General features: G+C 48.2%; 1 protein-coding gene across 1 annotated transcript in view; it reads right to left on the reverse strand.

The window, feature by feature from the left end:
• The window catches only part of CBFA2T3 (CBFA2/RUNX1 partner transcriptional co-repressor 3), a 115,911-nt gene extending 90,697 nt beyond the window's left edge, over positions 1 to 25,214 (reverse strand). The window contains exon 1 of the mRNA XM_069215978.1: positions 23,608 to 25,214. The gene's annotated coding sequence lies outside the window, so the exon portion shown is untranslated. The remainder of the gene's footprint in view (positions 1 to 23,607) is intronic.
• Between the last annotated feature and the right edge of the window lie 977 nt (positions 25,215 to 26,191).

A 26,191-nucleotide genomic window follows, 5' to 3' on the forward strand; every position in this document is an offset into this window, starting at 1 on the left:
ATTTTTCTTCCAGGGCTATAAATAATATATAACAGCTACATATTTTGTGGTCCGATAATGTTAGCTCATGGTCCTGGGGAACTTTTCAGATCATTTGGCCAGTTTCCATGCGGTTTCTTATTATGTCACCAGAACTCCTTATTAACATAATACACAGTTATCTAATAGGCACCCTGTATATGTATGGTATGACGTTTTTATGGCATTTGTTGAGTACTTTAATTCCATCGGTTTCTTTTCAACTTAGAGGTAAAATGGCACCTTCACTGAGCCCAGATCCAAAGAGAACCTGATAAATAATAATGAATCATTCGAAAATGTTGCAGTGAGTTAGACTTACTGCTGTCATCCTCAGTGACCAGGAGGTCACATGTTCAAATCCTGGCAAGTCAGACAGCCTTTCATCTTTCAGATATTAGTGCGGCCCGTCCCATTGCATTGTGTACTAGTAGCAACGTTCATTTACTTGACTAATAAAATGGAAGACACGTGTAGTGAACAAATATAAAACGTATGTCATTGTTATTAAACCACCAGGTTATCAGAGCCAGGCCAAACTACAGTGTATAGTGAGCTCCTTAAAAGGGACGAGCATTTCAGAAGACCGCTATGGGTTTTAAGCTATGGCAACGAAAAGAAATGTGGCCCAAAAGCCCATATTATTTAGAGCAATTAATCAAATTGACACATCTATTGCTACAGTGCAAAAGTCAAATTCAGTCGAGTTGGGGGCACCAGTGGGCTCCATTAAGGAAGAGGCTTATGAGATGATACATTGATATGTACATCGAGGGGGGATTGACATCTATGAATTATACATTTATATTTTCCAAAGTTACACATTTAAAAACAGGGAGAAGAAGTCGTTAGTCCAGAATCACACGATTTTCACTAAAACGCTGAAGTCAGAATAAGAGTTAGTCCCTACTTCAGCAAGGCAGCTTCTAGATGACGGGAGCTCCCAGGGAGATCCCTTGATGGGATCACGGCCTAAAATCTGTAATCACCTTAAACCCATACTCCACAAGGGATCAGCAAGCTTTGACAGGGTCCGGATTCAGTGCTCTGGCCCCTGCTTTTATGATGGAAGGTGAATCAGGATTGGAGCACGTGACTGCACAGTAGGTGCCTTGGAGCCCACAATCAGCATAGCACAGCTAGAAGCAGAGCAAGAAATGTCAGCACTCATGGCAAAATAGAATTTTTCAGTCATGGAGGGCTCCCCATAGACTGAATAAAGGCAGTTCTCCAAGCCTTTTGCAGTAATTTGGCACCACCTCTAGGTGTCACCCAAAGGCCGCTGCTTTACCTTGTCATAAGGATGTGCTGATCCAGAACATAGCTAAGGCACACCATTTATTAAATATTATATGCAATATATGGCAATAGTTATTGTTTTTGACGAAACATACTATGAGAGCAGGTTGGAGCTGGATGGCAACTAGGTACCCCCTGCAGTTGTGTTTCAGGCGTCAGCCACAGTCAGTTTGTTACTGGCCATCAGATGCCTCAGCATTCCCTTATCGGTATTTGGTGCTGGACCCAGGCAGCTATTGCGAGCTAAGCCCTCGGTCCGTTATTAAGAATTAGTGATGCCCAGAGTTATCATTTAGGGCCTCGGACCAACTGCTGGCCTTTAAACAATCTCACAGCTCAACGCCTGGTGACTGTCTCCTCGCCCGACATTCCACCTCCTGCCCACGTGCATCTCTGAGACTGCAGCTCCCCATGTTCCCTACACTGTGCTGCCCATCTTATTAGTGTAAAGGTCTGCACCCCACTCTGTCCTCCCCCCCCCCACTCGCCAGTTCTCTTTTGTACCAACCAGTGACAGTTTCTCTATGCCAAACCGCTATTCTCTAACACAGCATCTGTTGCCTTGCCAATAGGTCTGGCTCTATGAATCATGTATGTACCTACACGTATAGAAGGGGCCTCCGCCATGCCATGAATAAGTTATTGGCGACCAGGTTTGACTTATCATCAAGGAAAACCATCGAAAATGAACGAACCAGACAATAAGGTTGTGGGATGCTTTGGGTTTTGGAGCTGGAGAATGCTGAAAAGGAGCACAAAAGATCAGAAGAAACTCCAAAGGACCTCTCTCCTGCCTCTTGACTCTCGGGGGCAGAGACAGTCAGAGGAGACGAGAAATCAGCAGGTTTGGGGGGAGCTTAGGGTCGCTGAAGAAAAAGAAAAACTGCCCTCCTAAAAACCCATTTCCAAGCTCATCAGCAATAAGTTGATGTTTGGCAGTCGCTGATTTCTAACTTTGATGCTGGCATGAATTGTTCGAGCACTGACACCCCCTGCTTCTAGCAGGCAGGGGCCCCTCCCTGACAACAAGGGCAGCATTGATGCATATTCTCAAAGACGGAGGAGCGTTTTTTTGCTGCAGGAATAAGGCGCTGATCAGAAAAGGGGTTTATTGTCTGCTCGAACGACTCTCAGAACTGCTGGATTTTAGTCTTTCTTGTGCTGTTCATGCCCTGACTTTAGCCGCATTTTTTAACTGGCTCTCACGTAAATACTGTAAAGTGCTCAGATACGACATGGCGTGGAATGGGCACGCTATAAATGCGTACAAATGTATTAATTGTGCAAACAGAAACGAATCATACACCTTTTCATCAAGAGGCTCCCTATATATACATATATTATGTGGAAAACTTTCTAATTCCGGTGAACCTCGCCGCTATATGGCGCTGTAACGTGCTGACACCAGTCTTAATGACTCCTCAATTTATGATGAAGGCTAGGCATCTTCTCAAACTGTATATCTCTTATCGATTGCATGTCAGACATTTCCGCTTGAAGGGTCGAGTCATTAGATTTCAATAACGAATTCCAGTTTTTTAAAACTTTATTGAAATGAGATACTTCAATGGTCACCTCTCCTCCCGCCTTCGTCCTCCTTACTTCGTGGTAAAACGGGCCCATACATTTCATATAGCTGACCCCAAAGAAGTTCTCCGCTCAGAGACATTGCTGGATATTTGTAAAGCATGACCTGCAAACTCACTGGTGTTCTGCCACTTTAAAGTAGGCCTCGCCTAGAATGTAGCGAGGGTCATGCAGGTTGTACTTAGACTCCAACTGGTAGGATGGCTCAACGGCTGAATACTGGGCTCTGAAATATGCAGTGACCTTCACATCACAAGTTCCACTATGGCATGGCAGACTCGGCTTCCCATCCTTCCGAGATCGATAACTTGATTGAGTTAAACAGAGTAATAGTAAAATCGGTTATTATGGTTCCCAAACTATTGACTTCTGTGGACCCCCACTTTATCATTAATGGAACCCCGGGGCCCCCACTGACTCGTTATTGGAATCTGGGGGACCCTCACGAGTCACTACTGAAAGCTGGGGACCTAATCTGTTAATATTATTTAATTTTCTAAGCAGCTGGGGACCCCCTGAGGAGGCTCCGCGGACCCCAGGTTGGGAACCAAGTGGCAGAAATGAAATCTGAAGTGCAATATGAAAAAAAAAGAATTATTTCTGCAGCTGCTTGCCATCCACCCCCGGGGCGACCTAAACAGTCTGGCACTTCACGTACACTTAGATTTGCAAGTACTGTCCAAGAAACCCAAAAATGTAACATGCAAACACTCAAATCTCACCCCAGAAACGATGCCTGGTCCAATTTGCGCTTTCCTTTGGGTGGCGAGGTCTCCCTTGGCGCACAGTGGCTCTTCCGAGATTAAAAGATGTTCGCCTCTTCCAGGGAGGGCCTGTAACTAGTATAGTGGCCCGTCTTTAGCCATGAGTTCACCACTTGTGAGCATCACTGTCCTCGTCTCCCCACCCCGAGGGGACCACAGCCGCCATGCCAACCTGGAGCCGGTTACCTGGAAACCGCGGAGGGGGATCTGTGTCACTTCCTGCAGAACAGGTGTGCAGGCTGAGCCTTAATGAGCTGCTTAATGCTGCAGGAGACACACACACAAAACAAAGCGCCCTTGCCATTTACCAGCTGTCTTGTGTTTGGATAACATACAGTGTGTGTAATGTGGACCATAGATACACACATGGCAGGCTAGAGCGGCGCTCATCTGCTGCTGCCACTGCCTTCCCTTATGGAGTGTTTGCTCTGACAGCTAATTTTATCTTCCCATGAAACTGGCAGTTGCCAGACCCTAAGACACACAGGCCTTGTCAGCTGCAATAGAGCTATGCAATGTCCCGCCATAACGGCCTCTCTCACTCGGCTTTCCTTTTACAAAACGTTGTCAGGCGTCTTAGTCCGGTTGGTTCCGGATGTAAGCAGGGGTTTGCAACTCAGGTCCAAAGGACTGGATCCACTCCAGATTATAAGACCACCTGTTGCAAATGGATTCTGTTACAATTCGTTGTATTGGAAGAGATCTTATGTGACTACCCGGAAAACTAGCACGAGCCTAGCCCTCCTGGCCTTTTATTGGCCACCCCTGAATCAAAGCAAGCAGAGGTTGCCACTCCCAGAATGCATAGGTTTAATCAGGTTTGATCAAAATAGCATTCTCCAAAAATTATTGTAGCCAGAATGTCGACTCTTAAGCATAAATAGATTTGGTATTCTTAACTCCAGATCCATGTACAGAGAAGGTATATGGACCGTGTGCGTGCACCCGCAGACAAACATATATAAGTGAATATATATGTGTGTGTGTGTGTGTGTACGTATAGACAATTTAAGGGGATGTTTAGTAGGTAAGAATAGTACATCTTCAGTTACTTATATTTACTACTACAATGTTGTGGTAGGCGATATTTTGCCACAGTGCTTTCATAGCACAATATTTAAAACATGATATGTTGGTGCATTACCATCACTAATCCAATGGCCAAAAACATGTTCCGGACTGTGTGAGACAACCTCAAAGACCAAAAAGATTTTACTAAACGTGGACCCTGTCTTGGCGGTGACCTTTGCAAGATGGCTTACATTTTAAGACATAAAATAAGGACCTAGTAAATATCTTTGTGATAAAATATTAGCTTTGTCTTAATTGAGACTTTATGTCGCCCACAAATAAAGGTCTGCTCCTAGTACAAGCTCAGAAAGATCATATAACAACTACCCTCTATTTAACTGGGATTGTAGCAAGCTGAACACCTGCAATCCAAAATGGCCTCCACCATGTTCGACGTTAGTCCTGTTTCTCTGTCTAAGTCTGATTCACCGCTTGTCTATAGCTATCCCTGTGTAGTTTTCGGCTGAAGGTAGTCAGTGCATGGAAGCCATCAAACGTCAGGGTAAGTAATAATCAAAAGTTGAATTCCAAATTATATTCAAAAACTATCCCTGGTTGCATGAAGGAAGTTGAATGGAAGTCCTGCTAGTGTATAAACAGTTCACAACACTAGTTCATCTTTTAGGATAGGGTGTTTTGTCAGTGTTGAAAGCGTAACCGGGAGTGTGTTTACAGGGCTGCCACCTTGCTCCCTTCTTGGGGTGTGTCATAATACAACACGTGCAATGGTTTACATCATGGGCACTCACAAACACTTTCCCAGGGGCCAAATCTTTGGTCTGCGATGTGAGCGAGGGCCGCATTAACGCCAGCAGTGAGGGGCTTTGGGGGTGGTGTGGGGGGAAGAGGGGGGATGTTGGTAAGGAGGGTGTAGGGGAAGCAAAGCATAAACACTTAGTGGCTGAACTGCACAATGTGTAACAAGAAAACCTAGGATTAACCCCAGCTTCCCCACTTAACCAAATTGTGTGATTCTAGTCAATTGTTTTATTTCTATAGCCCTCCTTTTTCTTCATTTTCACATATAAGAGGGCCTTAAAATACACGACTTCAGGATGTGCACCATACAAAACGTTGTCCTGTGTTTTGTTTAATAAACTATAATGGTGTTCATGTATAATAAGAACCCAGGCCACCCAAAGAGTGCACGTAACAACTGGCTTGCATCTTAGTTCACTGGTCTCATTGTGGGAGGTGATTGCTCCTAAATCCATTGTTGAAACTATCACTTTAAAAAGAAATACTTCTGAATGCACATATGTAATCTGATGTACTAAGGTGAAACGGTTCTGCTTGTAAATAAAAGGACCCGTTTTGAATTTTTAAGTGATTTTTGCTGCAAGATGTCTTTAAAATGAAGGTGTTCTTTTCTTATACTTCGTTGACCTTTAAATAAATGATTGCCTGTTTATGTGACATCTTTGTATGCTTGTCCTGAGTTGGGTAAATAGCAGCCCATTGCTGCTATTGACCAGGGGCCGCATGTAAAGGTCAGGAGGGCCGAATGCGGCCCCCGGGCCGTACTTTGAGTATCAGTGGTTTACATCAATGTTAGTGTCAACGGCAACTGGTTTTGTGGGTAAGCAAAAACCATACTGGTTTGTCCAAGAGCATTCGCCAATGTGGACCACAGCATTCACCTACAGCACCCCTACACAGTGACTGAAGGATCAAATCCTTCCTTACTGCACGCACCAAATGAAGATAGTATACACCAATTTTCAACCACCTGGATCACATACAGAGCCCTTAAGGAATGGCCACGTCGCCAACTGTATTAACTTTCTCCACTGGAACACATCCCTGATGGCTACAAGCTAGGCAACCCCATGTTACACAGCTGAAGGCTAAGATCCAGCAAAGCCCTGGGAAAACCAGCTTATTGCTGCCTGCAAAGCCACATGCAAAGCTTGGTGCTCACCAACGGACTTCCCCCACACCATCAAAAGGAGGTGCTGCTCATCTGTTTGAGGACCACACCTTTTTCTCCTTGACTGGCTTGCACTTTTTGGTCCACCGAATACCACCCCTTACGGCTACATTTGATAGAGATCTGTCTTTTTACGCCATTAAGTCAACTTTATTGTGAAGATTGCACAGGGCTGTGGAGAACCTGTCATTGATGCTTCTTCTGCAGGGAACTCCATACGTTTTGGTGGTGGTGAGATCCCTCTTGACATGTATGTCCGGTTCCCACAGAAAACCATATCCAAACTGCAAAGAGTTTCAGAATTTTCCCAGTGCCCTTCTTTTCTTTTTAAAAAATATTTTTATTTTTAAACAGTTGCTCAGTAAAATAAAATTTATACATTTTAAACCAGAGGTTCCCAACCATTTGACATCTGTGGACCCCCACTTTATCATTACTGGAACCCGGGGACCCCCACTGGATCATTATTGGAATCTGGGGACTCCTTACTGATTAATTACTAAAAGCTGGGGACCTAATCTGTTAATATTATTTAATGTTCTAAGCAGTCGCGGACCCCCTGAGGAGGCTTTGCGGACCACAGGTTGGGAACCACTGATTTTAAACCATGAATTATGATCATTGGTCGTCAGGAAAATAAGGCACAAAAATGTGAGTGTATTACATTTGTTGAACTGCAATGACCCACAGTAGATATAACTGCTTTGCATTGTCCACCCCACATATTTTCTTAGTAAACAATACATTTCTAGTCTTGCCTGGCCGCTGGCCCACCCATAATGATCATTCACGATACATTTTGTTGTCTTTTTTGTGGCAGCTGTGACTCGGATATATCACCTGCTATGCCTGTTGACACCAATCCATGTTGGCTTCCCACTCTCAGATATTCATGGGTTTGCTTGCTCCCCACACCCTTGTGATGTCTCTCTTTGCTACTCACGCTGCTAGCATCACCCACGTCTTCTGATGTCTAGGCCACACGTCTTCCCCTGTTAAGTATAGCACCAGCCAACTGGCTTCATGTGGTATGGTGAGGCCCTTGACTTGTGCATAATGTGTACAACCTGTTTCCAGAATTGTTGGATTATGGGACAGTCCCAAAGCATATGGAAAAATGACCCCACTATACCGCACCCTCTGTTACACAGCTCTGAGTTGCAGTAGTCCACATGATGCAGAAGGCATTTGGATTAGTACGATCTGTGGAAGATTCTAAGTTGTATCAGATGGAAACAAGCCCATAATGCCTCCTCTCTGGGACTCTGAAGGGCTTCCAGACAGTCGTCATCCTCTATAATAGCCACATCCCCCTCCCATGCCTCTCGCAGAGATCACAAAGGATCAGAAGATCTGTTCATCAATTGTTTATAAGTCAGGGAGATTGCTTTTTCCGACATAGGGTCCGGTAACTGCCGATCTTCCATTGGTGTCGACTCGGGGAGTAGCTCTCACTCCAGTATGTGACATTTTAATGCGTGACCCAATTTTATATATTTAAACCTCTCTGATTCCCCCATATCATATTTGCTCTTTAGTTCCTCAAAGGTCAGCATTGCCCCACTTCTACATGTCCCATAGGTAGTCAATGCCAATTAGTTCCCACTAGTGGAAATCATTCAGATAGGTGATCTCCCTCAGCTGGTCCCTGGTCCAGAGCAGGGTTATATTCAGGAGTTTGCCCTCCCAGCCCAGAAAATCTATTCTCCTGTGTGAACCAGTTGCTGCCCTCTAGCTCCCTTAAAGATGTTGTCTCTCCAGAAGACGGGCTACTTCGCCTTGAGGACCAAAACCCTTCACTCACAAGGATTAGGACTCAGGAATTTGCACCAATTCCACATCCAGCCCAACCTAACTAACTCCACTGCTCCATTTTTTCCCATTTGTTGTAACCTGCAAACACTCTTAAAATGCATTGTTCGGCGTGCAATGCCAAGAAAACAATAACATAAATATAGGGAAAGTACAAGATTGCTCAAAAGAATATTTCTGAAAGAAGGTAGTGCCAGACTGCTCCAGGAAAGAGGCTACCTTCGGAAAAGGGTCTCAGAACATGACAAATTCCCAGTTTTCGACAGCTAAAAACATGGCCGAGAGAGTAGTGCTAACGTCCTTACATAGCACTGGGTCTGCAAGCAGAAGCCCAGGCCTGGCTTCCATTCCCCACACATGTGAAACGGCGGTCACCAGCTGAGAACCACGCGCTGAGCACGCAGCGCCCTCCACCAGTGGGCGGCCATCTTGTATGGCGCACATCTGGAGGTCAGAAAGCCTGGGAGGATTCGATCTCTGCCAGATGTGCTGGGGATTAAGGGGCAGCATTGTTTTCATGTTTCCCTGACTCAGAGGGAGTAGAGAGAAGGGCGGGCTCCGGGCAGCTCTGACCATAATAACGTCGTGGCGGCTGGATCGAGGTCTGACCACCATGTGAAATCAGAGGCGGCGTCTGTCCGTCGCGCGGGGCCCCCGGGTCCCGTGGGCAGCCGCGGGGAGGGCTGGCACTGCGTGTGAACAGAATGCACTATTGTGTGCCAGGCGCACAGCTGCAGCCGCCCTGGCATGCACAGAGCAGGCAGTTCACTGAACCTTTGGCAAAACTTGCGCGTGTTGATTTTGTCTTTGGAAATTGCAAGCTCCCTTCCCACTAATTCTGTGAAAATACGAGCGTGTGAAATGATTAATAAACCATAGACCCAGCTTATTCATTTATTGTTTTATGTGGCTCGAACGCCACCATCAGAGAGGTATACACAAGGGAATGTGCAAACTCAAGACAGTAGTCAATCATCTTTTGATTGGAGACAAAACGAAGCAAGTATTAGTGCATAAGCGCGTGCTTCAGTGTGACAGGTCCGAGTAAGGTGAGCACAAAGTTATTTTTACATCAGCAGAGCTTTTGGAGTTCCCAATTGCTTTGCACATGAAAGCCCTGCTGTTTTATGTAAAATATATCTTATACATAATCATTTTGTAAATGTTAAATAAAGATATGAGTAACAAATTGCCCCACACGTCAAGATGCCCACCCTTTAATACAAAAGTTCTCTGTTTTTCATGGACCTTTATGAAACTTTGAACAAAAGCACCTTTACACTTTGGCACAACCATGGTATGAGCTTCTAAACATCGCGCGGCCTAGCCTACTGGCTTCCCAACTTCCCTGTCTTTCACCGGATTGTAGAGGTGCTGCTAAGCCTACTATCTCAATAAGTTTAAAGGTTAACCTGTCAGCCCTGAAACCTGGCTAGTCAAGTGCCTACCTAGACTGCAGATCCCTAACTACCTAGGCTCGAATCACTGTAATCCACTAAAAAATGGGCTAATAGTGATCTCTACGTCAAATAGTACTATTCTATGCAAATTCCAAGCAGTGTGGATTATGCAAGGGAAAGAGTATCCATTGCCTTCCTACCTCTTGGGTCTTACTTGCTGTATAGACATCCATGAAAGGTATATCGCCCAGTAACGTCGCCTTATGGCAGTTTACGGAGATTCTCCAACTTTCCCTGGACCTCATGTTTTTTGTATATGTGTGTATCATTGGGTGGGATTAAGAAAGACGGGTAACTCAAGTGTCACTCATTGTGAGTGAGTCTCACACTTGGGCATGAGTGTCACTTCTGGCCTACCTCTGTGGCTCTCTCGGAGTTACGTAAAAACTGCCAGTAATAAACGGACATGCCTCAAGAGGTCCACTCTGAATATCCCCATTACATCCCTTCGTTGTGCAGAAGAAATGCCAAGTAACCCCTGGTTGTCTAAATGGTAACGAGAGTAAAGACCTCCTGCACAGAAAGTACGGCTTCTTTAGAAAACATTTTACCTACATTGATGCTTATAAGGAGGAATGTGAAAACCTGCAGAAAAGCAGCTCCTAGGCACCATAGGGTCAACCTCAAAACTCAATAATGTGGTGGCCACTCTGGCATTAGCCAAATTTAGATAATGGCTGGTCAGTCCCTGAGTAAAGCTCTCTGATGCGCGTTTGTTATGGGCCTGCTCCACGTTCAACGGAGCTCACATTTAAGCAACAGTACAATCTCTCACCTGGGGATCATCATTCTCCTTTTCAAAGAAGGACACAAAGACAAATGGAAGGAGACGGATGCATAGTAGGTTGGAGGGGTGGGGACGGAAGGACAGAGGGATAAATCGATGTACAAAACGAAGGATGGATGATGGTTCAGTGCTTGGAGGGAAAGAAGGAAAACACAAACAAAAAAGAATGGACTGAGAGAACGATGAACGATAAATAGACAAAGAAAGAGTAGGAGATGGATGGATGGCAGGAAGTCTAGATGGGAAAAAAGACAGAAAGAAGAATCAAGGGATGGGAGGAAGGAAAAAAAGAAAGATGGCAACACCCAGCTCCTACCCGACCAAGTGCTGTGTAGGCACACTCTTTAGGTAGTGAACTTCTCCAGCTCACTGAGTCCTTGGCCCAGGAGCCACCGACGATTCAGAGTGCAAAGGCTCTGCATGTCAGTGTCAAAGTAATGTTTGTCTCTAAAGCCCGAGGTACACTAACCAGAAAATCCCTCTAGAATTGGTTTTCGTGAAAAATTATCAAATTATCTCTTTTTTACTCTGTGATGAGGTTTTCAAGGTTCATGTTTCGTTCAAGCTGGTCATTATCTATTATATTAATTAATTCAATTCATGCTGTGCGTATTATTTGGCGTCAATTTTTATAAATGTTTGCATGAAAAATGAATTTAATCGTCTTTCCCCGGTATAATCTTTGTTTAAAATAATTCTTATAATGTTAAACGTTGGTCTTGCAGTGAGAAAGGGGCATAGAACTATGCATAATGCTGATCTCTGAGTCTAGCACAGACATTCCACTCTCATCAACTCGGTGAGAGTGTGATGCTAGCTGCTGGCAGTCAAGCCTAGACAAGGACCTGTGCTTCCATGGACACAGGCAGACCTCACTGCAATGTCTGATCTCGCCCTGGAGGTCATACAATGGGATCTCAGTCTCAAGCCTATGTAATCCCAGACGTGTCGCTGGAGGTGACACGTGGGTATCTCAGTCTCCAGTCTGTGTAATCCCTGGTGTCTCTGGAGATGACACAGTGGGTTCTCAGTCTCCAGGTACGGGTAATCTCTGACGTTTCTCCAGAGACGATATGATGGGATCTCAGTCTCAAGGCATTTGTAATCGATGATGTCACTCTGGAGGCGATATAAAGGGATCTCAGTTTTCAGTTCTGTGTACTCCCTAACACCTATCTGCAGGTAGACAGATTGGATCTCAGACTCCAGACCCATTTAATTCCTGACATCACTCTGGAGGTGGTACAATGGGCTCTCAGTCTCAAGCCTGGCATAATCCCTAATTTTTTTGGGAGATGACAGAATGAGTTCTCAGCTTCCAGGCATGTGTAATACCTGAAGCATGTTTGAAGTTGAATTGATGAGATCTCGGTTTCCAAGCACGTGTAATACCTGACGTCTCTCTGGAGGTGGTCCAATGGCATCTCAGTCTATAGTGCTGTGTAATCTTTGACATTTCAATGGAGATTGAGGAAGTATGGAAGATCGCCCCCTCAACATGGGGGGAGCGCGACCCCTTAGGGGTCGGGGACGCCGGGGCCTAACCCTCGCACTAGTTGTGCACAGGCTGGCCGAGGCTTCCGCTCTCACGCCTCGCGAGACGTGGGAGCGGAAACTCCTAATTTTAGGAACGTTGGGGCAACGTGCGGGCCGAACCTGTCTGGGCCGCCGCAAGCCAGTGGGGGGGCTTAAAAGCACCCCCACGGAGGGCTCTGCCTTTTTCTTCTTGGCGCGGCGGCCCGGACGTTCGGACACCGTCTTGACCCACCCACCCTCTCCTTAGATTAGGCGGAAGAAGAGAGACTAAAGTAACCTGAAGCAACAGAGGGGACCCCAAGGGTGGGGCCCCGGTATAACAACAGAGATAGGATCCTGAAGTCCTGGGCTCAACCTGCGGATGGACACACCAGATTGGGGGTAGGGAGCCCAGATTACTGGGGTGGTCACGGGGCTCATGCCCTGGGCCGCCCCGGTACACCCCTTGGCTGATTGGTGTTTGGAGAGGGGGCGGAACCCTGAGCATGGGGGCAAGGAACAGAGGAAGCAAGGGTACCGCCCCCCCTAGGGATACAGGTGACAACCAGTCCCTGTGTGGTCCAAAGGAGGTTCAGGACAGGAAGGGATCCAGTCAAAAATTGTATGGTTACAAAAATGTAAAATATATACGTATCTGTGTAGAGTTAGGATGTGCAGTGAAAACGATTAATAGATTAATTTGCATAAGATGTTTTGCATGATTTTAAAGTTGATTAATGATATTATGATCTTAAACAAAAGTATTTAAATAAATACTTCTTCCAACGAATTAATTGTCTTGGTGGTGTATGACCTGTGTTGGGGAAAGGGCCTGCTGGCGCCTTCCGAGTCCTGTGAGCTCTCTCTCCAGTTTCATATCATCACTCACATTACTAGAGGTGGAATCAATGGCCACTCACTCTCCAGGCACGTGCACTCTGACATTTCAGTGCAGATGATACAGATCAAAGGCCAATATTATCCCTTATGTTTCTCTGGGGCTGATATGAGAGAATCTGTCTCCAGGTCTCTCTGGAGGTAAGAGAGTGAGATCTCTCTTTTCAAGGCCGTGTAATCTTTGCCATTTCAAATGAGGTGATACCATGGGATAACAGTTTTGCAGACCATGCAATACCCTATGTCTCTCTGAAGGTTGTGTCTGGGGATCTCAGTCTCCAGGGCCCTATAGACCATGAGGTACCTCTGTAGATAGAGTGCGGCCACTCTCTTTCCAATCCCATGCAGTCTTGGGCATTTCATTGGAGGGTAGGCGGTTGCAGCTCAGTCTTCAGCTTCTTATAATCATTGACATCACTAATGGTGAAATGCATGGATTTCAGTCTCCACAGTTATAGAATCTTCGACATATTACTGGAGATAAGAGGGTGTGAACTCAGCCTCGAGTTTTCTGCAGTCATTGGCATCTCTGACACTGAAATGCTGAGATCTCAGTCTCCGCGGTCGGAACGTCCATGACTTGGATCTAGAAGGATCCCATCTAGGTGGCTATGAGAGCTCAGTCTCATGGCCCTGCTGTCACCCTTGAACTCTCTGGAGGTGAGAAGGTGAGATTGAGGGAGCGTTTTTCAGACAGACAGGTGTCTATGCTATAAATTAACACACTAGGGCAAAAAGTTGTACGGTTTAACACAGCTTTCAGACTGGAGGGTACAGCGCCCGTCATTATCACTTACGTCACTTCCCCTGTCGGTCCCTGGGTCAGGGGCCACGTGAGTCTGCGGCACCGCCACATTATTAATTCTGGGGATTTTCACAAGCTGCCGCGGCTTCCGTGCGGCCGCCCACGGCCATCTGCCTCGTCCATTTCATTAGGTGGCAGCACCCGGTGGGTGCTCGGCTCCAGCGCGAGGCAAACAATAGCAACGCCGAAGTGCAACTTAATATGCTGTCCCCATGCGCGGCACTGCACCTCAGCTGACACCCGGGGAGCTGTGTGATCTGTGGCACCGTGCGCGTGGCGCCAGCGTGATCCACCTGAGCAGGTGTATGCAGTGCTCTGGTGTGTCCGCGTGACAGTGGTGCGTGTAGTGTTATCGTTCAACTAATGTCACTACTGTGTGTGAGACACTGTAATCCGATGCGTGACACTGACACACAAAGCGTGACACTGCATCGTAACTGTGATTTGTGATGGTTTAAGTGGCGTTGCAGTGTATGTGTGTGTCCAAAGTAGACAGCAAGGTGCGTACAACCTTCTGATCCAACTATCACGAGTGTATATAACCTTGAGATCCGAAAGTGACACTATGCGCATGTGACCTCTTAAAGTTTACATAGTGCAACCACATGGCATACTTTTAAATAAAAGTGCAAAAATGTATACCAAAACAAGATTAAACATACGATAGAGTATTACAGAACATGGTCCAAGAACTGTGTCATTGGTAAAGGTATTATTCATACAAGCCTTTTGGGTGGGCCGGGTAAGTCACCTGGGCGACGAAAAGAAACAACTATCAACCTTCACGTGAGGTGCACAAATATAGCTTAACTTGCTACGTCCCTGGTGAGTACCAACTGCTGCAATGCTCTTAAGGTAGTGTACAAGCAACATTGAGCTGATGCAAAGATGAGCGACGTGTGGCTCGTGCAGAAAGGAGTGCTGCTGAAAGTGCTTCGAAGTGCAATGTAAAATGCAATAACTCCAAGCCCAGTACCCCCTTACCAGTAAAAGTTGAAATGAAAAAAGAGAGAGCGTGATAGATGGAGAGATAGATAGATAGATAGATAGATAGATAGATAGATAGATAGATAGATAGATAGATAGATAGATAGATAGATAGATAGATGTTATATGACTGGAGTACACAAAATCGGCCACCTGAGCAACTACCCCTGAACCCAACCTACTGCCTGCATACAGCACATACAAATCCAACGAAAGCAGTGAGCACGCAAAGCCTGCTCTACCCAGCAACAGCACCATCTTCACCCGGCCACGTGGCCAATGACATGGAATCCATTTTTTCCCTTCCCATGGCGGGAAAAGCCATGGAAACCAGTTCTTAATTCATTATCTCAGTAGCTGAACAAGACGTTTGATTTCCTTGGTAGTAAACTGCTAAATTAAGGCCACAGATTGAGAGCCCATGGCCCTTTGAAAGGCCCAACACAAACAAAACTCGTGTGAATTTACCTAATGCAGTCGTGAGCTATGTGCAGCGTATTGCCCCAAAGGCTGGTGCCCAGCCTGCAGCCCTGCCTGAGACCCTGCTGATCTCTCACTGCCTGGATGTTCTCTGTTTGCAGGGAGCCAGCACTTATTCTGAGCCGGTGGTTTCCGGTGCTCACCTCCAGCACTTAATCGCCAGCACCGGCACTTATGACAACAGCCATGTGGTGGCGCTGTTTGTGTAATTTAAAGATGAGCAGAACAACATTTGTTTATCAATTCAATATACATGAAAAGCAACTAATACCTGCCACCCAAGCCATTCTTATAGCTTCGAGGGCCTCGAAAGCCTGAATTGTCACACTTGTAGCAGTGTGATTGTTAGTAGTTGTGTAAGTACTGTCACCGGCAGTGCTTGCCGGGGCAATTGGTGGTACAGGCTGCGGTAGCCTCCTGACATGGGCTCTGGCACTTCTTTTTTTACAAATTAAGTACTGCAGGGAACCCCTAAACTCCAGCCAGTCCTGCAGACCAGAGGAACCCATCAAGACAACCACGAAGCCATCCAGAAAGTCCTCACACAGGAAGAACAGCAACAATAACAATCTACCCACAACTGCAGGAGGCTGCCTCTGGGAAAAGTGTCCCTGCAGGTGAGTGCCCTGCTTTGCACCAGTGTTTCCTTTTGTAACACTTTTGGTACCCCACTCTAGCCTCCTTAGAATGTGGCATGAGCATGGGTCCATCCCCGGCCTCAGACCTGGTCACTAGGTCCCTGTGCCAAACGTTCTGACTGGCTGAAAATGGCGGCCTGTGAAGTGAACCAGCATCCAGGCCTACATCCGTGTAGGCGGATCCGCAGGCTGTTTGTGGACTGCAGCATCCGCTTGTGTGCTTTTTGCCCCCCTGAGCACTATTTACCAATCAGGCCCTGGGGTAAAAGCAGGTCTTAACTCCTTCCATTGACAAGATAGGTTTTTTCAGAGACTGAGAGCCACTGACCCCCATGCTGTTATCTACCGAACTCCCCGGGAGCCGCATACCCTATCAGGGGACTGGTTCAGGTTCTGTGTCACAACCATCATTGGATGTTTTTTAACACAAACGTGGGCTCACGATCTATAGCTTTTCAGAGGTTTTGGGCTAGCAAAGCAGGTTGATTGTAAGCCCAATACATGTGTGGGCCACTGCCTTTGGGATTTCTAAAGAATGACCAGGAGAGTTTAAGATGCCAGTCCCATTTGTTACTGTAGCCTGGGGTACCGTGAAGATCCAACAATGGGTGAGAATAATCACTTCCATTGGACTTCTGTTTACTCTTATTAACTTGTGATTATGATTGATGGACTTTGATTTTGACTAGAAGTCTTTTCTGAAAGTGACCCCATAGTGAGACACGACACTGAGGAGGCCTTGAAGTAACTTCTCCTGCACATTTCTGACCTTCATCCTGTGGCTTCCTCGGATATAGACGTCAACCTCAATGCTGGCAGCACTAGTGAAAGAAGCACAGATCTTAACACGGTGTAGATGGCACCTCCACAGCCATCATGGTCCAAGTATTTCTGCCCCCTGCGTAAAAACGTATAGCAAGTGTCACTTTGGAACCGTTCAGGCTGGAAACATTGGACTACAGCCTCTTTCTAATTGTATCATTGAATCATTGCAGCCTAAGACCATCATGCGCAGGACACCCGGGTCCATGGATGTTTGGGTCTCAGCGGTGACCACGGCAATGACCAGAGGGTGGACTGAATGTCTTGGGGGGGGCAGAGGGGACTGTGCAGCATGGAATTCCACCGGTGCTATTGTGCTGCTGAGAAGCAGTTTGACTTTCTGCGACATGTGCTGGTGTGTGGGTTGTGCTCGGGCCAGGGAAGATGCGGTCAGGCTACAACATGGAGGTCTGGATGCCCCGTGGCATGATGGCGACCTCTGCCGCCATGTTGCATCAGCTGGCAGCACTGCCTCATTTCAGAGCTGCCCCTGCGCCAGTCTGTCTCGTGGGTAAATGTGAAAGCTGGGTTTACTGTGACATCGAAGCGCTAAGGGCCCCTGGGAGCCGAGTCAGTGTAACCTTACTTCTAACAGAGACCGAGCTAAAGACACTGGGGTAAGAGAGGGAGAGTATGAAGTCACTGAAAGAAGAGGGGGGTGTATGAAGTCACTGAAGGAAGGAAGAGAGGGAGAGTATGAAGTCACTGAAAGAAGAGGGCGAGTATGAAGTCACTGAAGGAAGGGAGAGAGAGAGATTATGAAGTCACTGAAGGAAGGGAGAGAAGAAGAGTATGAAGTCACTGAAAGAAGGAAGCGAGGGAGAGTATAAAGTAACTGAAGGAAGAGAGAGATAATAAGAAGCCACTGAAGGAACAGAAAGATAGTAAGAAGTCACTTATGCAAGAGAGGGAGAGTATGAGTCACTAAAGGAAGAGGGGGAGAGTATGAAGTCACTGAAGAAAGAGAGGGAGAGTCTGAAGTCACTGACGTAAGAGAGGGGGGAGTATGAAGTCAGTGAAGGAAGAGAGGGAGAGCATGAGTCACTGAAGTAACAGAGGAAAAGTATAACATCACTGAAGGAAGATGGGGGGGATTAATTGAGTATGAAGCCACTGAAGTAAGAGTAAGAGTATGAAATCATTAAAGGAAGAGAGGGAGAGTCTGAGGTCAATGACATAAGAGAGGGAGAGTATGAAGTCAGTGAAGGAAGAGATGGAGAGTATGAAGTCAGTGAAAGAAGAGAAGGAGAGTATGGAGTCAGTGAAGGAAGAGACGGAGGGTATGAAGTCACTGAAGGAAGAGAGGGAGAGCATGAAGTCACAGAAGTAAGAGAAAGAGATTATGAAGTCACTGAAGTAGGAGAGGGGAGCATGAGATCACTGGAAGAAATGGGGAATTAAGTCACTGAAGGAAGGGAGGGAGAGTATGGAGTCAGTGGAAGAGATGTATTAACTCAGTGAGGGAAGACAGACTGTGAAAAGGCACAGAAGGATGAGGAGAGTATATCGTCACTGAAGAGTGAGAATATGTACTAAAAGAACTATTAGTGCTATGATATTAATAATGGAATATAGAAAGTGATGACGTCACAGAAGGGAGAGCAGGATTATGGTCATTGAAGGAGGAGGGGCGTATTGATTTGCTAATGGTGAAACACAGAGAGTATAAAGTCACTGAAAGAAGGGACACGATACATCAATGAAGGAAGAGCGAGCGTGACGCACTCCCTTACGTGAGAGAAAAGTGAGGGAAACGTGAGGCTATGATCTCACTGAAGGATGAGAGCGTGTGATGTCATGAAATAAAGTGGGGGCGGGGGACGGGGGGGGGGGGTTGGGGGCGGCGTGTTAGTCCATGGTGGGTGGCGATGCCAGTGAACAAAAAGGCGGCGCTTGGGAGGTGAGTTGGAGGTGTGCTGTCACTGAGTAAAGAGTAGGGGCTGTGATGTGACTAGATGAGAAAAGTGGTAGGCAGAACGGGGGCTTAAAATGTCAATGAAATAAGAGGCCGAGGTGTAAAATCACTGGAAAAGGGACATTGGGGAGGATTGTTAGGTCACTAACAGATCGCAGCTTTGTGACATCATTGGGGGGAATGGGTGTGGTTTTGACGTCACAGCAAGGAAAACGCATCATGCTGTCACTGCCTTCTGAGAGTAGAACTGCAACAGACGTGTGACAGTTACGTTCACACTCCACAAAACTGAACCACATAATAAAAAAAAAACAGACTGCAGGCCGTGGGAAGGACATCCCGACACCCCATCGGGGACCTGCTCGGTCGCGCTCATTTTAGTCCCGGCTTGCTTCAGTAGTCTGACAACCAGACCCCTGAGTACAAGATCCAACAATGCCAGGGTTCAGGAACCAGGTATCAAATCTCATCACTCAAGAAAAAAAACACAGCTTCGAACCTTTAGCCAATATAGCCTGCTTCACGTCGCTGAGTTAGACAAAGCCCCAAGAAGCCAAGTTATTGAACGCTGCGCTAAATGAATACCAAATAACCAATAACAATAACAAAAGACACATTATTTGTAAACGATGTTGATGCTCCCTGCACGTGACTTCTCCTGAATAAATTCCGTAAATAAAAAATACATCTGTGGTACCTTCAGTCTCGAAGACCCTTATACCACCAGAGCGCCATGAGCATCAGAGGACAATGTGTATTTTGGCTTCTCTCTCATCCCTTCAATGCACATGTAATATATATCGGAGCACCAAGGATAGAAATGGGGGGGTCAGCGCCTGCACTCTTCACAGGGGTAGGCATACACCTGAGGTCACTACAGGAGAAGCGCCCAGAGCGCGCTTAGACGCGCCTCGCAGCGCCTGCTGACAGTACACTCAGGGCCTCCGCAGAGACAGGCAGCTGCAGGGCCTCCCGCGGGCAGATGCGGCACACCCACGCGCCTGAGAGGAGAGCTGCCAAGTGCCAGCCGCTGCCAGGGGTGGCAGGTGTTTCCGGGGGTGTGCCGCACCTGGCAGGTAGAGCGCCCAGGAGGCCTGGCATCGAGCCACGCCTACAGCCCCATGACAGCTCCTCACAAGTCATGTACAAGAGGACCGTTCTCAGGAGTGAGGGGATGAGGGACTGAGGACGCAAGCCTGGCAAGACATGGAAGCTAGGAAATGCTTGGGGTGCCCCGCCATCCTCAGTGACAAGAAAACCGTGCCCTTCTTATAAAGTGTCGCCGCTTGAGGAGTAGTAAGGAGTGTATGTGACATCACGGCAGGGAGGCTTTATGACGTCACGGGAGGGGCGCCGAAGCAGGAGATTTATATGACATCATAACAAATGGTATAATGACAGCTCGGGAGAGGCTTCAAAGCTGGAGCTTTATGACGGCAGTGCAGGGATGCCTAATTAGAGGGAAGCTTTGTGACATCACAGCAGCGGGCGGCATGAGTTCAATGCACGGGCTATTGATGGGCATTATGACTTCACCGGGCATACTCACAATGCGCTCTGTGACATCACAGCAGGAGGAATCCATAGCACCGCAGGGGCGGGTTCTCGTGACATTATCACGACACCACGGGTGGAACTCATTATAAGACACGCTGCCCCTGTTCTTGCTACCGAGCGATTGTGATGTCACGCCGCTCTTGCATCAGGGTCAGGCCAGCTTCAGATAATGGCTGAAGGAGATGAGCCTTCACGGCACCTGTAGGTGGGCCTGTCGTATACCTCGCGCAAATGATTGTGGGGAGCATAAAAACTACACACTGCAGCAGCTTATGAGCATACCAATGGAGCCCGTTGTACTACAACGTCACGAGCGTGACATCACAAAGAGGCCCACTGGATGACTTCACAAGCGCGTGCGTTCTCAGCTTTCCATGACAATGGAGTCCATTGTGAGTGTAGGCTCTTGCTGTCCGACCATGACATCACAGTGGTGTTGACTGTATGGGGTTCATTGTAACGTCGGGCACTTTGAATATTTTGATTGACTTTAGAACGGTAACTTGCAAAGCAGGTGGCAGTTGATGTGAGGTACGCAGATGTCCCCGTGACACAGTGTGGCTGCAGCCTAGTACACCCTGTGTTCTGTACATAGATATCCTCTCGTTGTTGAGCCAGACCTGTGTTGTGGGGGTGTCACTGGCTGTGCACAAACCCAACAGTTAACTTATCCCAGTTTCCCCATACAGGGATGAAAGGCCTTGTGAAGCCATTGACGGGAAGTTTGATGACATCCTGTCACGAGCTGCCAGTCACCTCTCCAGGCTCCACGTGCAAAAGCTGCTGAGCACAGATGGAGCCGTGGTATAGCGTCCAGCACCGAGGGTTAACCTATTTCTAGGCGCTCCATGTTTTGCTAGAGGAAGGAGATGCTGCACGTGGAAATTAAGTGATTTAGCTAATACACAAAGTCTGGTTAATCGAGACACGTCTAGCGTCTTCATCACACAATCACAAAAACGCACGAGGAAATCAAACACGAAGTATTATCGGCGAATTTAGACAAAGACCCACAACACTTAGTGCACACAGACTGGATGTCGGGGTATGGCAACACCCATCTCGTGGCCTCGTCCCCCTTGGTGGCCCATAGTGGGCAATCGACAAAGAGCAGGGTCGGTCTGCTAACTGCGCTAACGCCTGGAAGCCACGTAAATAGCACGCGTGTGCTAGATAAAAGTGCGAAACATAACAGCTGCTGCGCTCACAAATTACTAATGACTTCTGCCCTATGCACAAAATGGAGCAGCCCCTCTGCTGCGCCCTGGCACGGGGTGTCAGCCAGCTTCACCCCACGCACATTACCTTAAAGTCACCTCTGCATATACCCATGCCTCTTAGAGGGTGGGCACGCGCCCACTCTGTCCCTGCACGTCTTCGATGAGCACCTGCCCCTGCCTGACAGCAGCGTCACTTCCTGCAGACCCCACTATCTTTGTGAGACAGTGTGTGGAACAATTACATCTGAAATCTGGGCATCCTTCGGCGACAGCATGCGTGACAACAGGACCTGCCTGCTCTTTGAAATGGACTCAGCTTATTCTGCATGGGGGTGTCAAGGTGTGCAGGTCTCCAGCTGAGGTGCATCCTTTCTAGGGCACGGGAGAGGGGGTGTTTCCGCCCCTTTCCCACTAGACAGCCCGATAAAAACACTGGCTTGTGTGTCGTCGCAACACACTAGCGTGGATCGGCACGGATTTGTTGTCACTTGACCACAGATCTTTAGAAAAACATTCATTTTCCTCTCTATCACATACTGCAAACTGAATCTCCCTTGGGAATTCGGTTTTTTTAGGAGACCAGAAAAAGAAAAGTATTTAGCTAAAGGAGAATATAATTAGGTCAAATTTTGAGATATGCGTCAAGGTCTCGTAACGTCACAATCTGTGGTTACACCACTAGACTCAGTCCATGTTTTATTGTTTCCATTACTGGAAACATTGGACAAAAAGGGGCAAACCCCTCAACAACCAACAGAGAGCCCGTGCCAACTGATGTCCCTGAAATATTATAAATGTCAGAGCACCCCTTGATATTTTCCACTCAGGCTGATCAGCTCCCGAACCCCATCCCGCCCCCATCCACACCCCACTCATTGTGCAGAGGTTTACACGGTGTATTGACAGAGCTAGGATTTCTATACTGTAAAATGTTTTTTTTTTTTTTTAGAAACCACCCCCGTTTATTTGTTAAAAGCGTGAGGGTCCCTGTTTGATTAGATTGCCTTTTATCATATTCCACAACCGTCTGTTGTTGTGGGGTTAAAGCTTTACTGCAGCCTTGCAGCCCCGGCCCCTCTGACACGAGTTCTATGTAAGGTTCTGCCTATAGTCTTTTGGAATCACGAGGCACTAGATGTAAGCGCCTACAATACATTTAAAACCGTGGCCAGCCCGAGAAAGCTTCCATAGATGCCTTGACCCTACAAGGGAAGGCAGGAGGGGGTGGGGCCGTTCATTCTGAGGGGTTGTAGTTGTGGAGGAATGGATACCGCTCAGACCATAGCAGAAACGCCGACTATAGACCCACCGCACCCAAGAGGAGGAGACAACATAATGGTATGTTATGTAGATAGCGCTTTCGCTAAAGCGCTTAGGCACACTTATGGACAAACCTATGACAGTATATTCGACATTGCCCCGCTATGCAAGTATTGGGCAATTAAGACATCCATCAATAGGTACTTACCCCACATGTGCATCTGCCAAGCACTGCGCATCAATACCAACCGAGGGCATATGCATACAATTTAATACACCCCGTCTCACCCACCAAAAACACGTTTAACTCGTTAAACTGGCAAACTCACCACAATAAACAGAAATAGACAATTGTCTGAGATGACAACGTTTTGAAAGACATGCGTGTACTATGGAAAGGCGTTGGGATACCACACCGATGGCAGATTGGGAACTATACAACTGTTAATTCACAAGGTAACTTTAAAAAAATACAACTATCATTAACGAATTGAACTCATTTTGTTGACATCAGAAGGATAAAAGAGTGAGTTGACATCGCTGGAACTCGAATGTGCAAATCACACACACCCTCCTCTGCAGCAAGCGCACACGCCGCTGAGCTACTTTAGCGACATATCACCTCGGTAATCCCCAATTTTAGCGCTATATACATAGAATAGTATAGAATCGTATACCAGGGCCTCGTGAAAGCACTCCCAGCCAATCCTGGTCACACGTGGTGTTCATATTGAGAGGGTTGCATTAATCTAGAAGGTACATTATATTGAAACAGTAACTTACTGTCTGTCCTGAGGTCGAAACGGGCTGTGAGGTAATTTCACAATCACGAGAAAAAAGACAGGGAATCCAGGAGCTGTTTTATAAGAAGATATGTGTGAATCCACCAGCAGCGGGGAGTGCCGGGTCTCAGGGTTCCGGTGTCCAGTGAGGGGAATGGAGGGCTGAAGCTCAGGCAGTCAGCTCGGGCTGCGGGGACATCTGTCCTTCGGCCATGTTCCCGGGCCTGGAACCCGACAGTGGACCCGAACTTGGCTGCTGTGAATCCAGGAGCAGATCGGGCAGCAGACCGGATCCTTGTCGATCCCAGCGCCTCGTGCCGTCCCGGCAGACTTCAGGCGCAGCACGCCTCTCTCGGCGCCCAGCTGCCCCTCTGTGCCGCCAGCAAGGAGCGCTCGAGTGTGTGAGGTTTTGTAAATCCAGGGTCTTGGGCCGCTCAGGTCTTTGGTTTGAAGAGTTTGAACCCCCGGGGGTCGTGCTTCACCGCCTCTCCCGCGGACAGCCTCCTGCCCCCTCCCCCTTAGGCAGCATCCTTCAGACCCTTATCTGCCTAGACATCCAGCCCCGGGGGTCTGCTCGGAGGGCGAGCAGAAATCTGTGAGATCACAGCAGACAGGATGAGAGCTGCCGAGAAATGAACTCCAAAGTTCAAATGACACAAACTGACCAACAACTTCTTCGGAAGACGAGCTTTCTGTCTCTCCGGTCTCTGACGCTTGGAGATCTGTGTTTCTGCCGCTGCGGGCTCTGATGCTTAGCCGCTATGCCCTTCTGTCTCTCCAGGCCCTGAAGCTCAGGTTCTCTTGCTGTCTCTCCAAACGCCGGTCCTGACGAGCTCTGACTGTTTGCCCCGGGCTCTGGTGCTGGGGGACCTCCGTGTTTCTGTCCCACCAGACTTTGAGGCTTTGGAGCTGTGGTTTCCGCACCGTGCGCGGATGCTGTGAATCTCTGTCTTTTCGTCCTTCCAAGATCTGATGCCGCCGAGATTTATCTTCGCGCCCCTCCAAGGGCTGATGCTGCGGGACTCCAGCTTCCTGTACCGGGCTCTAGCGCTGTGAAACTCTCGCTTCTTTCCCTCCCAGGCGCCGTGAAGCCCGGAGCTCCCCTGTCTGGGACCTGTGCCTTTCTCCCCTATGCTCGGATGCCGGGGTGTTCTGTCCTCCTGTCCCCCAGTCGCCCCTGCTGGGGTGCTCTGTCTTCTGGTGCCCCGGCCAGTGCTGCTGCGGGGTGCTCTGGTCCTGCCTCCCCGAGCTGTGATGCTGTGGGGTCCTGCCGTGCTGTCCCTCCACACTCCTTGGAGCTGTGCCTCTGCCCGGTGATCTCGCAGTGCTGTCAGGGGCGGTCCGCTTTCCCGGCCTCCTGCAGCTCCCTTGCAGGACCCCAACCCCTGCTGCGGTCACTGGAGGCCAGAAGAGCTTTGGGGGTCGTGCGCATCCTTCGGAGCTGCGGGGCTGCTTCCTCGGCCAGTGTTCGCTTTTTTTTGGTTCTTCTCCCCTCCCCTCCGTTGTTTTTGCCTCCTCCCTCCCTCCGTCTCCTCTCGTCTGCGCCTCTCCCCTGCTTCCCCTCTGCCCCCAGTCAGATGCTGACAGTCTCCCGCTCGCTCCCCCTCCCCCTCTCCCTCTCCCTCCCTGTCTCTTTAAAGCGCCATCTGCTCTCAGAATCCACACTATGTTCTAATCTGCCTGACAAGTTAGCAGAGGCCCCCTCCCTCGGTGCCACCCCCCACCTCCCACCAGACAACTCTCGCTCTCTTGTCTTTTTCTTGGGGGGAAACATTCTATCCCTCGCGCTTTCCCCGTCTCTGCTTGGCTGAGCTTTCAGGATGCCGGTTCCAGGACTCTGTGCCTTCGACCTGCGAGAGGGAACCTCATTGGATCTGGGAGAGGGGTCTTTCTTTGCGTGTCCCCGAGCCCTCCTCGAGCTTCTTATTGTTCAAGACCGCATACCCACGTGCAGAGTAATATAGAAACATATACTATAACTGGCAGATTTCATTTACCCTCCCCCACCTTAGGAAGGCGCTCCTCTTAGGGGAACCCCTCTCTGTCCGCCCTGAAAAGATGCCCCAGGCTAGTGTCCCCCTGGTTATCTTTGACACCAGTTACTTTTCCAGCCGTGGGAGGGTCACAACCCGGAAGAACATCCCATCCGCTAAACTCTGAATTTATTTTCAGAGTCCTGTCTCCAGGGTTTGCACTGCAGGGTGTGTGGGCGTCATGCACGTTCCTGCTTTGAGCTGGAGTGGGGGGCGGTGGGGGTCGTAGGGTCCACGCCCTCCGCCGCCTGTATCTTCCTCCCAGTGTGTGCCCGAGCTGCAGTGCACCCACCACACACAGGGTCTGAGCAGCTATTAAACCGTGCTCCACTGGGCGCCCATTAACCCGTGTCTGCCTGCAGGGGGCGCTGTCTCACTGCAGGACGCTGTTCGCGCAGTACATTCCATGCACGGTCCCCACTGCCTGCTTCCCAAACACCCCGGGCTTGGCTCCAGACCAGGGCTGATGGAGCCCTGCAGGAATGCGCTGTGAAATCCAGGGATCCCTGGAAGAGAAAACAGAGCGGGAGGGAGTGGCCACCCGACCCCCCA

Source organism: Pleurodeles waltl, chromosome 12 (genome assembly GCF_031143425.1).
Source record: "Pleurodeles waltl isolate 20211129_DDA chromosome 12, aPleWal1.hap1.20221129, whole genome shotgun sequence".
NCBI classification, from domain to species: Eukaryota; Metazoa; Chordata; class Amphibia; order Caudata; family Salamandridae; genus Pleurodeles; species Pleurodeles waltl.